Raw genomic sequence first — 12899 nt, 5'->3', positions numbered from 1 at the left:
GCAAGCAAAACAGAATACTCCACCCTTTGGTCCGCCAAAACATTTGCATGAGCTGATGATAAATATCCATCATGGAAGAAATAAGAGCTTTCACATGGTGTCTTAAAAAGAAATGTTTGAATGGAGTGAAATTTATAAACAATTTAATTTATTTTGGACAAATATTTGTGCTCATCAGGAAAAAAACACCCATTTTATTTCTCTGCAACAAAAAAGAAGAGCTGGTGGGAACTCAAAACAGCATCAACTCCCTTCTTTCTCCTGATGTTTATAAATTATCTGGAGCAAGCCCCCCACATTCACTGAGACAAAATGCTAATTGCTGCCAAAACTAAGACAAGATGCACTTCAGAGAAAAGCTTAGACTGAATAGAAGACTGACCCTTTCTGTATCTGCTGAAAGAGGACTGTTGCTGATTCCTTAAGAGGCAGAATGGGGCATAAAAATGTTTTTTTCTGATTCCTGGGGCAAAAGGATTTCAGCATAGTTTGTATGTATATCACAGAACAAATAGAGTGTGACACACTTGTCACTCATCACTGCTTGCAGACCCATGCAGCAGATTTGCATCTCCTCATGTCAAGCAACTCATAAATGCAAGATAATAAATTGTTTGCAGAATACTGTTGACAGACAAAGATGCTTTTAGAGTCTTTCAAAGAAATCTCTCCTCTCCTCATGCATATTCCTTACCATTTCTAATTTCTAATAGTTCCCTAATAAGAGCTTTGGGGCTTGACTTTTTAATCATCACCCAGGATGTTTTAAGGTGGTCTCAGTTTCTCGGCTCAGTTCATACAAGCTAAGAGGGAAATGACTTCTAGAACTTTGTTGTGTCAGAGCGGCACTAATGACCCACTAATGAGGTGGGAAGCATAAGGCCACAGGGAGCCTAGGTCTCTTATGGGATGCAAGAGGAAGGCAGGAAGAAAAGTTCATGGGAGTTTGAATGTAGGATTTGCAGTAACAGCACCGCTCCTCAATTTGCAATTCCCCTGCTCTCCCTCTGCTCTTTTCTCCTTGCTATCAGATCTCTCAGAGGTGATGACAGAGCAGTGCTACAGTACTTGAGAAGCCTGTACTGAAGCTGCCAGCAATGAAGTAGGAAGAAAAATGCAGTTATGTAACTTTATGAACATTTTGCTTACACAGGAAATTTAATCAGTAAAGACATCATGTACTTTAGCACTTCCTAAATAGCAATATTATCTATAAAAGGAATGAATGGTAATACATTAATTCCCCTTCTGAAGGAAGAAGTACATGTCATCTCCTTCGCCTCCTCAGCATGCCTATAAACACTGCAGTACTTAAGGGTAATGAGCTCCTGGGCTACTGGACAGTGAATATTTTGTTTGGGTAGCTCTTAACCTTTTAAGCTCTGCTGAGCACCATATGTTGAAAGACTCAAGAGGTGAGTTTTAAAATCTCCTTAACAAAGGCAGGTTCTTTGGTATCAGTGGCTTTTCCAAGATACCAGTTGTGCTGTAGTTGTGGTAACACAGCTGCTGCATTGTTTTCTGACTCTTGGAAAGTCATTTGGCATCTGCAATTCCCTAGAAACTGCTCAATTCCAGAGCTATACTACTGAAAATCACATTGCAGGTCTGAAATAACAGTCTTCTGCTTTAAACTGCAGCATCTCCAAACATTGTCCCCAAACTCCATTTGGTGCAGAGGAGGGAGGAGGCAAAGCTGTGGCCATCTGCTCCTTGGAAAGATTAGGTCTAGTCACAGTTTGAGCTCATGCTTCTTTCTCAGTCTCCTATTCAACCAGGAGAGTCACCAGGAAAAAAAGAAAAGAAAAGAAAAAGGTAAAAAAAAACATCCACCCTAAAGCAAAAGCTGTAATAAGCCGATTTCTTTAGTATTAGATTCTTCTCTGATATTTTTACACAGCCAATTTACTGGAAAGTTCCTTAGGCAGCTCCAGATTTTTGCCAGGCAGGACTTAAGGAGGTTCTTAGCACATCTTAATAGGACTCTGCAAATTCCAGGTGCCTTACTATGAAAATTAAGATCATATGGGAAAGAAAGTTTATGTCATCCGCTATCTAAGCATGGTTTTAATAGGGGAAAAATAATCTGATTATTAAATTATTTGAATCTCTTTCTAATAGTCTCTGCCAACAATACCTGTAGTATCTGAAGGTGAACTTTTGCTACATACAGACACATCCAGGATTATATGGCTATAAGGATATGTATGGGCACATATGGATACATATGTCAAATGTCACTTCAGTTAAAAAGTAAGCTCTATATTGGCGTTATAGCACTTTTCCACCACTGCCTGTTCCAGAGAGGACAAATAAAAGATACTCTGATCCCAATAAGTAACAGTTAAAATGAAGAACACAACAATGTCACAGGAGACTAGAAATTAAAAGACCAAAAAAAAAAAAAGCAGAGGAACTTATGGGTAAAACACATTGCATCTTCATTTAAAGTCTGTGTAATTTAAAATAGAGAGAAAGCAACAGAAAAGACTACTAAGACATTTGAGCAGGTTCATTCAACAGAGAAACATTCAAGGGAGTCATCAAGTCTAATAATTGTCATTCTTCAGGATGTACATCAAATGAATGGCAGAGTTTAATGTAGCCTTTTCTAGATATTCTCTGTACTTTTACCCTTTTCAGGAACTTGTTCATATATTACCATGCTGACAATTCCATTGGAGTTTATTAGGAAATTCCCTATGAAACAGATTTTCATCGGTAATTACTAACGAGTCAAAACCAAGATTTTTTAGCTAACCTGTAGTGAAAAGCAGACATTTCTCAGAAACTTCACTGCTGTCCTGCCACTCCTCCTACTGGGTGTCTAAGGATGTCAAGGATTCCAGCATCTCAGCTTCTGTGGCATTTTACTACAATAAACACCAACTCACCAGATCTCAAGATCTCGGTTTCCTTGCCATCACTTTGGAAGACTAAGCTCCCAGTTGCCTATCAGTTTCTCCTTCTCTGTCTATTTCCCCATACAGTCCTTTGTAAAGATAGCCCAGATGACCAGCTCAGCTTATTTTATATTTCATGTCACTTTTCAGGTCTGCTTTTTAATTTTTAAGAGCAAACTACTGTGCTGAAAATGTGAGACATCACTGTATGCATCAAGTAAGAAGCATTCTACTTGGGAGCAAGTTACCTCCCAACAGAATGCAGCTCAAACACTGCATGAGAACACATTTCTCATTTTGCCTCATACCACTTGCAAAGATAAGTTCTGCTTCTCCAGATGGAAATAAAAATGCAACGGGCAATATGCAAGGTGAAATAAAACCACACAGTCATGTCAGGCACTATTAAGGCAAACAAGCTCTCTCTGTAGACATGCTGTTGAAAGAACCAGAATGAGAATTAGTTAGAGGTGTTTGAAGACATCACCTCAGGGTTAAAAAGAACAATTTAAATTGAATTTGACTTGTGCCATGAAAAATACACTACCCAGTGCCCAAACAGCAGAGGGCCAGTAAATGCAAGCAATGCTTGGGCACCACAGATGAAGCAAAGCAAGCATAGAGTACATAAATGCTGTCCATACAATTGATCACTAACTGAAAAGAGAAAAGTAACATTCCTCATCCATCTCCTTCAACGTATGACATTAACATAAATCAACACTCTCACAAGCTTGACATCTCTGGAGATGAAAATATTCTGTTTTTGACAGAGTAATCCCACAGATTCCAATCCCACATATGTTAATGGATGACAGAGAATACACTCAAGACTTTGAGGCCCTAAGATTTAGAATAAATAAAAGTTACAAGGAAGAGCACTGGGAAAAGCATTCAGCATTCTATAATGGTTTTCAGATTACACCAGGGAAAAGGAGAAGTCCAGATTTTGATTTTAATCAAAAATTGTCAATTTTACACAACCATGTACTTTTTGTTATTAATATTATTACCTTAATTCTCCTTCTTAAATACTGATGCAAAGCTGAATAGAAAATCATTGTAACCAGGAACCAAGATAGGATTTGAACTATACTTTATCATATGAACAGATATAACACGATAAAAATCAGATGCTTAATAACAGCATCACTCTATAAAACAAAATGACCACAGTCTACTCAGTAAGCTTTCTGTGGATTGTAATAGTTCTCCTCATATCACTTGTTAAGATGTGAAACTGAAAGACAGAAACCAAAGCGCGTAAGCCAGCTCCTACCGATTTATCAGATGGCATTAAGTAAATAATGAGCACTGCAGGTGAACATCCCATACTGGAAAGGAATATCAGTGTGAATGAAAAAAAAGCACTAAGGAATTTTTTAAAAGCTGGCTAATTCATACTTCTTTTTGTCCCACGAAGAAAGAGGAAAATCTTAATTTTATAATCCCAATATCCGAATATGTTTTTGGTATTAAACAAACAAACAAACAAACAAAAAGTAGAAAAAAGAATGAAAAATAAAGTTATTTTAGCTAGATATAAATGCTTTTGTTACAAAAGCTGCAAAACAAAAATGATTTGGGTCTTTTCAGCTATGAAGAGGTAGATGCTGCTTTCAGTACAGCATGAATATTGCATTGCTTAAGCCAGGTTTTGTACTGCCAAGCCTTTATTGATCTGAACTTCTTACAAAGTCCCCATCACACACCTCTGAGCACCGTACAATCTTTTAATCTATTTATCCTTACAGAACCCTGCATGTCAGTCCAGCACTGTTATCACCATCTGCCAGGTGAGCTGAGGCGGAGGGGTTGGGCCATCACTCTCCTGTGCATTCTGCAGAGGTACTCCTTTGTCCTAAGGAAAGGCTCACACAAACCCATATCTGCCTTGATTATCAGTAATGTTCAATCAAGATCTAATTATACCAGGGCGGCCACGGAATTCTGAGGATACTCTCAAGGCACTATTCATGCTCTGGCAGTTCCTGGTGATTACACCAGAGCTAAGCCCTAAGCAACCAAGAATCCAACAGGCACCTGCCCCAATAAAGGTGTTGGGAAGAATCGTCTATGGCTATGGTTCCTCCCTGGAATGAGAAAAGCCTTCCAGTCTTTGTTCCCAATTAAGTGGAGAAAAGCAATGAATCCCTCTCTCCAACACCTTGGATGTTTTCAGTTCAGCTACTCACAAATCTGTTTCAATTCCCCACCTTTGCATTTGAGAAATTAAACCCTTTCAGAGGAAAGTGTCTACAGATAACAATCCCATGAAATACGTTAGACTCACCTGGCTGGTGCTTAAAATTTCTCTTTATATTTCCTCACGGCTGCCTCTCTGGAGATGACTGCTTCTGCACGTGCCATTGGAGGCCCACACTTTCCCTGGAGCAACCATGCAGGAGTCAGATCTTACAGTGCTGATGAGAAAATCTGGGTACAAGAACTTTTGTGTGCCTTATCCTGAGTAGTTTTCCGACAGTAGTGGAATAAGGGTGAAAGAATGTGAAGCAGGGACAGAAATTCAGATATTCGTGCCTTTATTAATAAATTTCAGCTGGAGAAATTTTAATTGAATTACCCCACTGCTGGGCTTTATATATTTTGGAAAGGAAGTAAGAAGTATTCCTGTCCTGACCAACCAAGACTGCTTTTATTGAGTAATATGATCAAAATCTCTTTTCTCAGCCATCTGGCAAGAAGGCAAGCACACACAGGGTGGGAATGTTAATCTGTGACTTGAGCTTCCTTCACCTTGTCCAACTGATATAACCTCAGTATGCAAAATGAGAGATTGATTTATGCAGAAAGATTAAAATCATTAAATATGTTTAGCTTGGCCAAACTGGCTCTAAAGCAGGAGGTGACTGCAAGAGTTATATAATTTGGTAGGCATAAGAATTGAATAAGGCAATGAAATGGTTAGGTTAATCCAAAGGAGTAGAAATCGTCACAGGCAGTGGTTAGGTACCATGGATTTTTATCCTAGACCAACAAAGAGATTAAAAATTGTAAAAAGCCCTGTTTTCTATTAAGCAATTCTGAGACATGTATCATTAAAGAAAGGTAACACTTCTTTCTGTTGCAGTGTCAGGCTCACAAAGAGTACAGCAGAAAGGCAGGGAGAGATTTCACTTCTGAACCAATATACTCAATTCAAATGTATTTATATCATCTAAGGCCTTTAATCAACAGTGAAGTCTAAAATAAAGTAAATCCAGCATGTATCCTGGGAGGTAAGACAGTCATAATGATACTTTGTGGTACAGATGTTCTTAGAGAGTTCAGTGCTCCACATAGAGCAACTGACTGTCCAGCTCAAGTAAACTTAAATATTAACTGTGTCATCTAAGTTAGACTTCCTTTATGTTCAGTTCATAAAGATGCAGTGCATGAGAAGAAGGCCTACCCCTACCTCTCTGAACATCAACTGAGATCTTATGCAATCTTAATGTATTGGACCCAGACCTCTCTCTTCCAAAGATACATCACTGTAAATAGATAATATCAACAAAGATGAAAAGCCAAGAGCAGGAACAAATGTGCTTCCCACCTTCCCAAAGGACAACAGCTCTGAGAAGAGGTGAGATTCATTTAGCTCACCTTGGTCAACGTTTATATGACCCCAGCTGCTTGGATCATCCAGCTTTATCTTTTAAAATGCTTTTGCCTCTTTCTTTCATGCCTGCTGAAAATGTTACCAGTGGGAAAAACAAGTACTTACCTTTAAAATGTGCCTATAAATAAAGCACTGACACATACTCATTATAAAAAGCTCTGTGAATACATACTGATAGAGCTTTTACAAAGATTGATCTGAAAAATCGTGTTTCCTTGCTATCTGAGCATGTTTTACCAGTGTGCCTGAAAGCCTTTCCAGTCAATCTTATCCTACAACAGGCCACAGGTTTCCACGAGTTTTCTGCATGATGCACAGTGCTTTGTTTATAAAGGATTGACTTATCACGGAAGCATGCCGCCTGAGTGTTAGAAGCACATTAGCAGTTTTATCTGTGGGTGTAGGCAATGGCTATAAAGAGCATACTAACATAACAGAATCAACAATGATCGATTTATTATTTTGTGCTCTCAGTTAATTTTAAGCAAAAGTGAATGCTTCATGCTCAAAATTGATAAGGAGCATATAAACAGGAGGGAAGAAGACTGTTTACGAGTGTGGATAGTGATAGGACAAGGGGGAATGGTCTTAAACTGAGACAGGGGAGGTTTAGGTTAGATATTAGGAGGAAGTTTTTCACACAGAGGGTGGTGATGCACTGGAACAGGTTGCCCAAGGAGGTTGTGGATGCTCCATCCCTGGAGGCATTCAAGGCCAGGCTGGATGTGGCTCTGGGCAGCCTGGTCTGCTGGTTGGCAACCCTGCACATAGCAGGGGGCTTAAACTAGATGATCATTGTGGTGCTTTTCAACCCAGGCCATTCTATAATTCTATTATAAGATATGGGGCAAAACATTATAGATACTAAAATACCATGGATGACCAGTTCACATTCTTGCATCTTCCTCTCCCAACTGTATGCTCATGACATATACCTGTCACACCTAAAAACTCAGTCCTTCAGTTTTCATGGCATTCCCACAAGTCCTATGTCAAGATCAGAGATTCCTGACCTCAAGGCATACAGAAATCTCTTCCAGGTGAATTTGCATGGCAGGTGGCAGCAGATATTCTTGATAATGTCTGTGTGGGTGAATCCCTCATGGTTCCCAGAGGGTGATGAGAAGCTGATACGATTAGCACTCAACACAACTATACCTGTAATTCCAGTGTGAATGGATCTCTGTAGGATGAGGAAGGGAGCACTGGGCTTGGATAGAAAAAGGACTAGTCCTAGGATGTTTACCCCAGAGGTCAAAAAAGAAGAGCAATTAAGAAAGAAGAGGGATAGGACTTGGATCCCCATTTTGCCAAACAGGAAATGAGGGGGGAAGAAACAGGAGTGAGGGAGTGAATTGTGGCTTAAAATGTATGTGTAGAAGCAAGGAAACTAAGGCTGGAAGGGGAAGGTGGGTGGATTGGAGTGCTGGTTTAGAAAGTAAGGAGGGGGGGACATCCTGCCCTGAAAGCTGGCAACTGCTGATGCCTGAAGTGTTAGAACCCTTACAGCCAAGGCTGGAAACCCCATTTGCATCAAGTTCAGAGTAGAAAATGAATTTCAGAAAAAATGTATTATAGCTGACAGCTCCCTATCCACTCTTCCTCCCTCTACTCTCCTCCCCCCCCCTTTTTTTTTAAAAAAAAAAAAAAGGAAGAGGAATCAAGAAAAGGGTTCAGCTTCGGAAATGTGGTTCTGCTCTCAAACTATTTAGTGTAACATCCAACACCCTAAAGTGCACCCATGGGACAGTGGGAGCCAGAGCAGCTGAGAGAAGAAAGTATCCTATCCTGCATCTTGGGTATGTTACTCGATGCTTTTACATCAAGACTGGACTGCCAAGAGAGTACTGTGGGGAGCTTCAAGGTCTGTAAATGCAAAGCTATCATTTGCAGTATAAAAGGAAAATTAAAACACAACAAAATTGTGTACTGGAAATGATATCAAGGAATAGCACTCATCAAAAGCATACATACTTTTTTCCATTGACTTCTAATGGGCAGGGAAAAAAAATCCAGTAACATACGACAGATTCTTATCAATTGTACCACTTCCTACAGATTTGATACAACAGTAGCCTACTAGAGTTTTTCCCTCCTAACAAGAAGTACATTTTTTTTTCCCCTAACACATACATACCAAGGCATTTCACCAAGGTGAAGGTACAGGTCCCATCAGAAACTTGTTAAAGATGGAAAGATAAAACCAAACCTGGATAAAGTGCAACTTTCGTTTGGCAAGTGCACATCAGACTAGAATTTTTTCTCTAAGCGTGAGATAACCCAGCATTGAAGAGAGATTTAAACTAGACAATCTTCAGAGGTTCCTTCCCACTGCAGCAATTGATTCTGTGTAAATACATTGGATCTAATTTAGCAAAGTGTGTGATACACCACTGTCCAGAAGATCAGTGGTTTGGCTGGAGAAGAGAATTGCTACATTGATAAGGAGAATTACTGCCTTGATAACAAGCTTGCATGTGCCAACAGCCAGCACAGGGCAGACAAGTTGAGTCAGAGAAGAGTTAATAATTTAGTCGCTGGTCTTTGATTAATATTTCCTCATTGTTTTTATCAGTGATCTTGATAACAAAAAATAATAATGAAATTTACTGCTGACAAAGCTAGGAGACATCATTAATAAAGAGGAAGACCAGAACATCATCACAGAGAAACTGAGTGCCCTTGAATTCCAGAGAAAGAAGTTGGGTAAACAACTTGACAAATATAAATTAATTAATAAAATAATGATAGCCTTCCCCTAAATTGGAGAGACAATATTTGGAAACCACTGACAGAATAGAAGTCCTGGATGTCTCAGTTAATCACATAAAACCTATGTGTTAGAAAAGAACTCTGAATAAATTTAAACTGGAAAACAAGTTTGTCTAACCAGCAGAACAGTGAGGTCCTGGAAAATTCGAATAACTCTGAAGAAACTAAGAAGATATTCAGCTAAGTTTAAGACAAAGGCTGAACAATCTGTGAAAAAGTCTATGATATGGTGATCTGGAAGAGAAAAGGAAGAGAAATTTGCAGCCTAACCTGAAAATACTGATATTGATCTCTTCAATTGCTGCTTGTTTTTTCACATTTTCCATCACCTGTAAGGATACAATTTAATTTATCTCAGACTTAAACAGACTGTGTGACTGTGAGACCTGCTGAAGAAAATAAAAATCCATTTCTTCATTTGCACATCTAAGTTCTTAAAAAGCAGAGATGCTGAGTTTGAAATAGTCAAAAGGGCTAAAACAATACAACCCTTCTGTTTTGGATTGACTTAGTGCTGCTCCATACCTCTCCAAAATGTGCATCTCATTTTCGGCACCTAAAGGGAAAATATGCATATGAAATCATGGTTGTTAGCCATCCTTAAATTAAAGAGTAACTATTATCAGTGCATAGTGCTGAAGAACAAGCGAGCATGTATGACTCAAAGTTCACCAGTGAGTTTAGAGGCTCAAGAGAAAAGGGTTTGTTTTTTTTATGGCTTTTTTTTTTTTTCTTTTCTGTTCTAACAGGTTAGAAAAACAGCATGAAGAACATCCTGAGGGTACATGACCTAACAACTGTGTCATGACATGTATTTTAGAAAGAAAAAAACACAAGATTAACTGCCATGGTGAGCTAAGTGATCCATTAGACAATGTTGCAGACAAAAGAACAAGTTCCTTGCTGTGTTTGTAATGACTTGAGAACAAAACAGTCTAGCTAAGATACCAGAAGTGTTTGACCCCAAAATACGAGGTCACTAGGTTGTGCTCACATTGCTGGTCTGGTTCAGAGCAGAACTGTGCTGTCCTGAATGTTCCATTTTACCACCCATGGTTTGGTTTGGAGAATGGCCTTAGCACATTCAAACCAGACTCTCTATGCAAAGTTTCCTCTCTCTACACAGCTCACCCCAGTCCATAATGGAGAGAGTGAGGGACTGCACAGGTGAGTGGTCCTTCAGATAACATATGAGACATCAGAGGAACAGATTAAGTCTAATCCAAAATAAAATACCAAAACTGCCAATAATGTTGATATATCAGGTGGCCATTCATCTCCTTCAGTCCACTGACCTGCTGATGTCACATGGAGTTATGCACCTACATAATCATGTACACAGAGACAGAAACATTGTATCTCCAAGTGAAGATTGCGTGTTAACAGCTACAGCAGGTCTGTGATTAACATTGGTTAGCAATTTTTTGTTTTCCAAAGATGAATAGAACTCAGCTGTACCTCAACAAAGTGAAGATTAATGTCTCCTTTTGGTAGCAGATGTATATGCCACCCAGATTCCATTTACGTGCTCTACTGTTGGTACAAGTTACCCTTGAAAAGACAAATATTAACTGAGAACACAACAAGACTTCCTCTAGCAATTGAAATGGTTGTTCTGGAGAATTTTTTTTTTTTTTTTGCATTTTATGACCCTATTTCATGATAGATGTTATTCAGAAAATGCAATATCTTGTGTCACAGATCAGCAGAGAAGGAAGATTACTCCATTCCAACTGCTCAATGATCCATACAGCTGTAGGAATGAAAAGATCCTGTAACAAGACTTATAGGCACCAGGGATTAGGTTTACAGTCCCCCACCTCAGTTCCCACAGGCAGATGTTCAGAAACGTAAGTTGCACTTTGACCTTTAGGATTGTCCTTAGTGTCCTTGAGTTGCAAAACCCTAATGCACACTTCAATTTCACCTGTCTAGCACTAATATAATTTATGGCTAAACATCTCTGGGTTTTCTCCCTCAATAATCAGTCTAGAATTACTCTCACATTGCTAATTTTGGTCAGTTCCAATTCTTGTTTTGTGTTGTCCATTTTAATTACATCATTGGATCATGTTAACTTCGAACCATGTAACTGCTTATCCACAAGGAAGATAAGTGTCTTCACAAGCTATATAACATGGAATCCAATTGGGATCATCTAGTATGACTGCACCAAGGTATCTAAGGCCCCTCCTTCACATACTGCTACCCTGAGTTTCTACTCACCATGTGTTCTATATACAAACTCACTGAAAATGAGTTTATTTTCAACTGAGCAGAACCAGTATTCATTCTGCCTGTATCTAGCCCAGCTCACAATATGACATTTACTCTTTCCTTCTAGTGTTTTCCTCAGGCCACCTTAGTCCAGACTCTCTTGTTTGTGAGTCTGGAGCATAGTTCTATACAAGATCTGCACTGACATGGAAAATGAACTGCAATAACTATATGGACTTGAAATATGGGTCTGTGCAACACTAGATAGAACTTCACTAAAAGTCATTGCAGATGCAAGAGATGCTCAAGGTTTAGAGACCACCAAGTCACTTTCTTCACAGAACCTTGTTGCTGCAGCACTCTGCTGTCCTAGGAGGCATCTTGTATAGGGGCTTCAGGAGAGAATAACATTAGGCATTGTACAGGGCCAACTTCCACATCTGTCTTCTCATAGCTACTGTGTGCACAGCTGCACCAGTGCTTGACTCCAATTGCTATGGAGAGAATGAAGCCTGTAGAATTACTACATCCTCCAGTTGCAGCAAGATCTCACAGAACTGAATATCCTTTTGTTAACTTAAGAGGGAAATACAGTAACTATAGAAATCCGTGGCTAGTGACTGGTAGAAAACACGATCTGTTAGAGCTCAGCTATCAACCTTCATTATCTGTAGGCTTCATAATGAACCTCCTTAATCAAAGAGAGGAAATATTGCACCCCTCTCCTTTCAAGCCGTTCAATTTTAAAACTCAAATACTTTTTTTTGTATGGTGTTCAACCCAAAAATGGACTTAAATAGCATTAAGCCACAAATCACATTTTTTGAGCAGTGTTGTTTTGCACAAATTTTGTGAATAAATTGGTCTCTCCACCAACAGTGGAATTCTTGTCCTTGGAAATCGTTCTGCATCTAAGTCAGCTACTAATCAAAACAGCACAGTTGTGAGGAATTCTCTGACACTGCAAAGAAGAGCTCAAACACCCACTTCTTCCAAGTGCTTCTGCTTGGCAACACTTCTTGCAGAAAGAAACAGTAGTATATTAAGGTTCATGGAGTCAATAGGAAATGACCAAAAGCTTTTCTTTCAGGCTTCAGCCCAAGGTAAACATTTAAGTTTTTGTCCTTTAGCATTTTTAGTCCTTTTTTTTCCATCACTTTATTCTCTTTTTCTGCCAAAATGTGGATTTATGGATCCTAAAAAGGTATAGAAACATTTAACTACCCCTAGCAACTCTCTTATCATGAGACTTTCAGCCCAGTGTTGTAGGATTAGTGGCTGAAGTCAATTTTGGTCAAGCTTTTTAAAGATATTTCTACTACAACATTTACAGCAAGAATTTCTTGTAACTATAACTTGGTGAACAACATTATCTGAGCTCATGT

The sequence above is a fragment of the Phasianus colchicus genome, chromosome 2 (assembly GCF_987193195.1).
Source record: "Phasianus colchicus chromosome 2, bPhaCol1.hap1.1, whole genome shotgun sequence".
Taxonomy (NCBI): domain Eukaryota; kingdom Metazoa; phylum Chordata; class Aves; order Galliformes; family Phasianidae; genus Phasianus; species Phasianus colchicus.
This window is presented reverse-complemented; position numbering follows the sequence as displayed.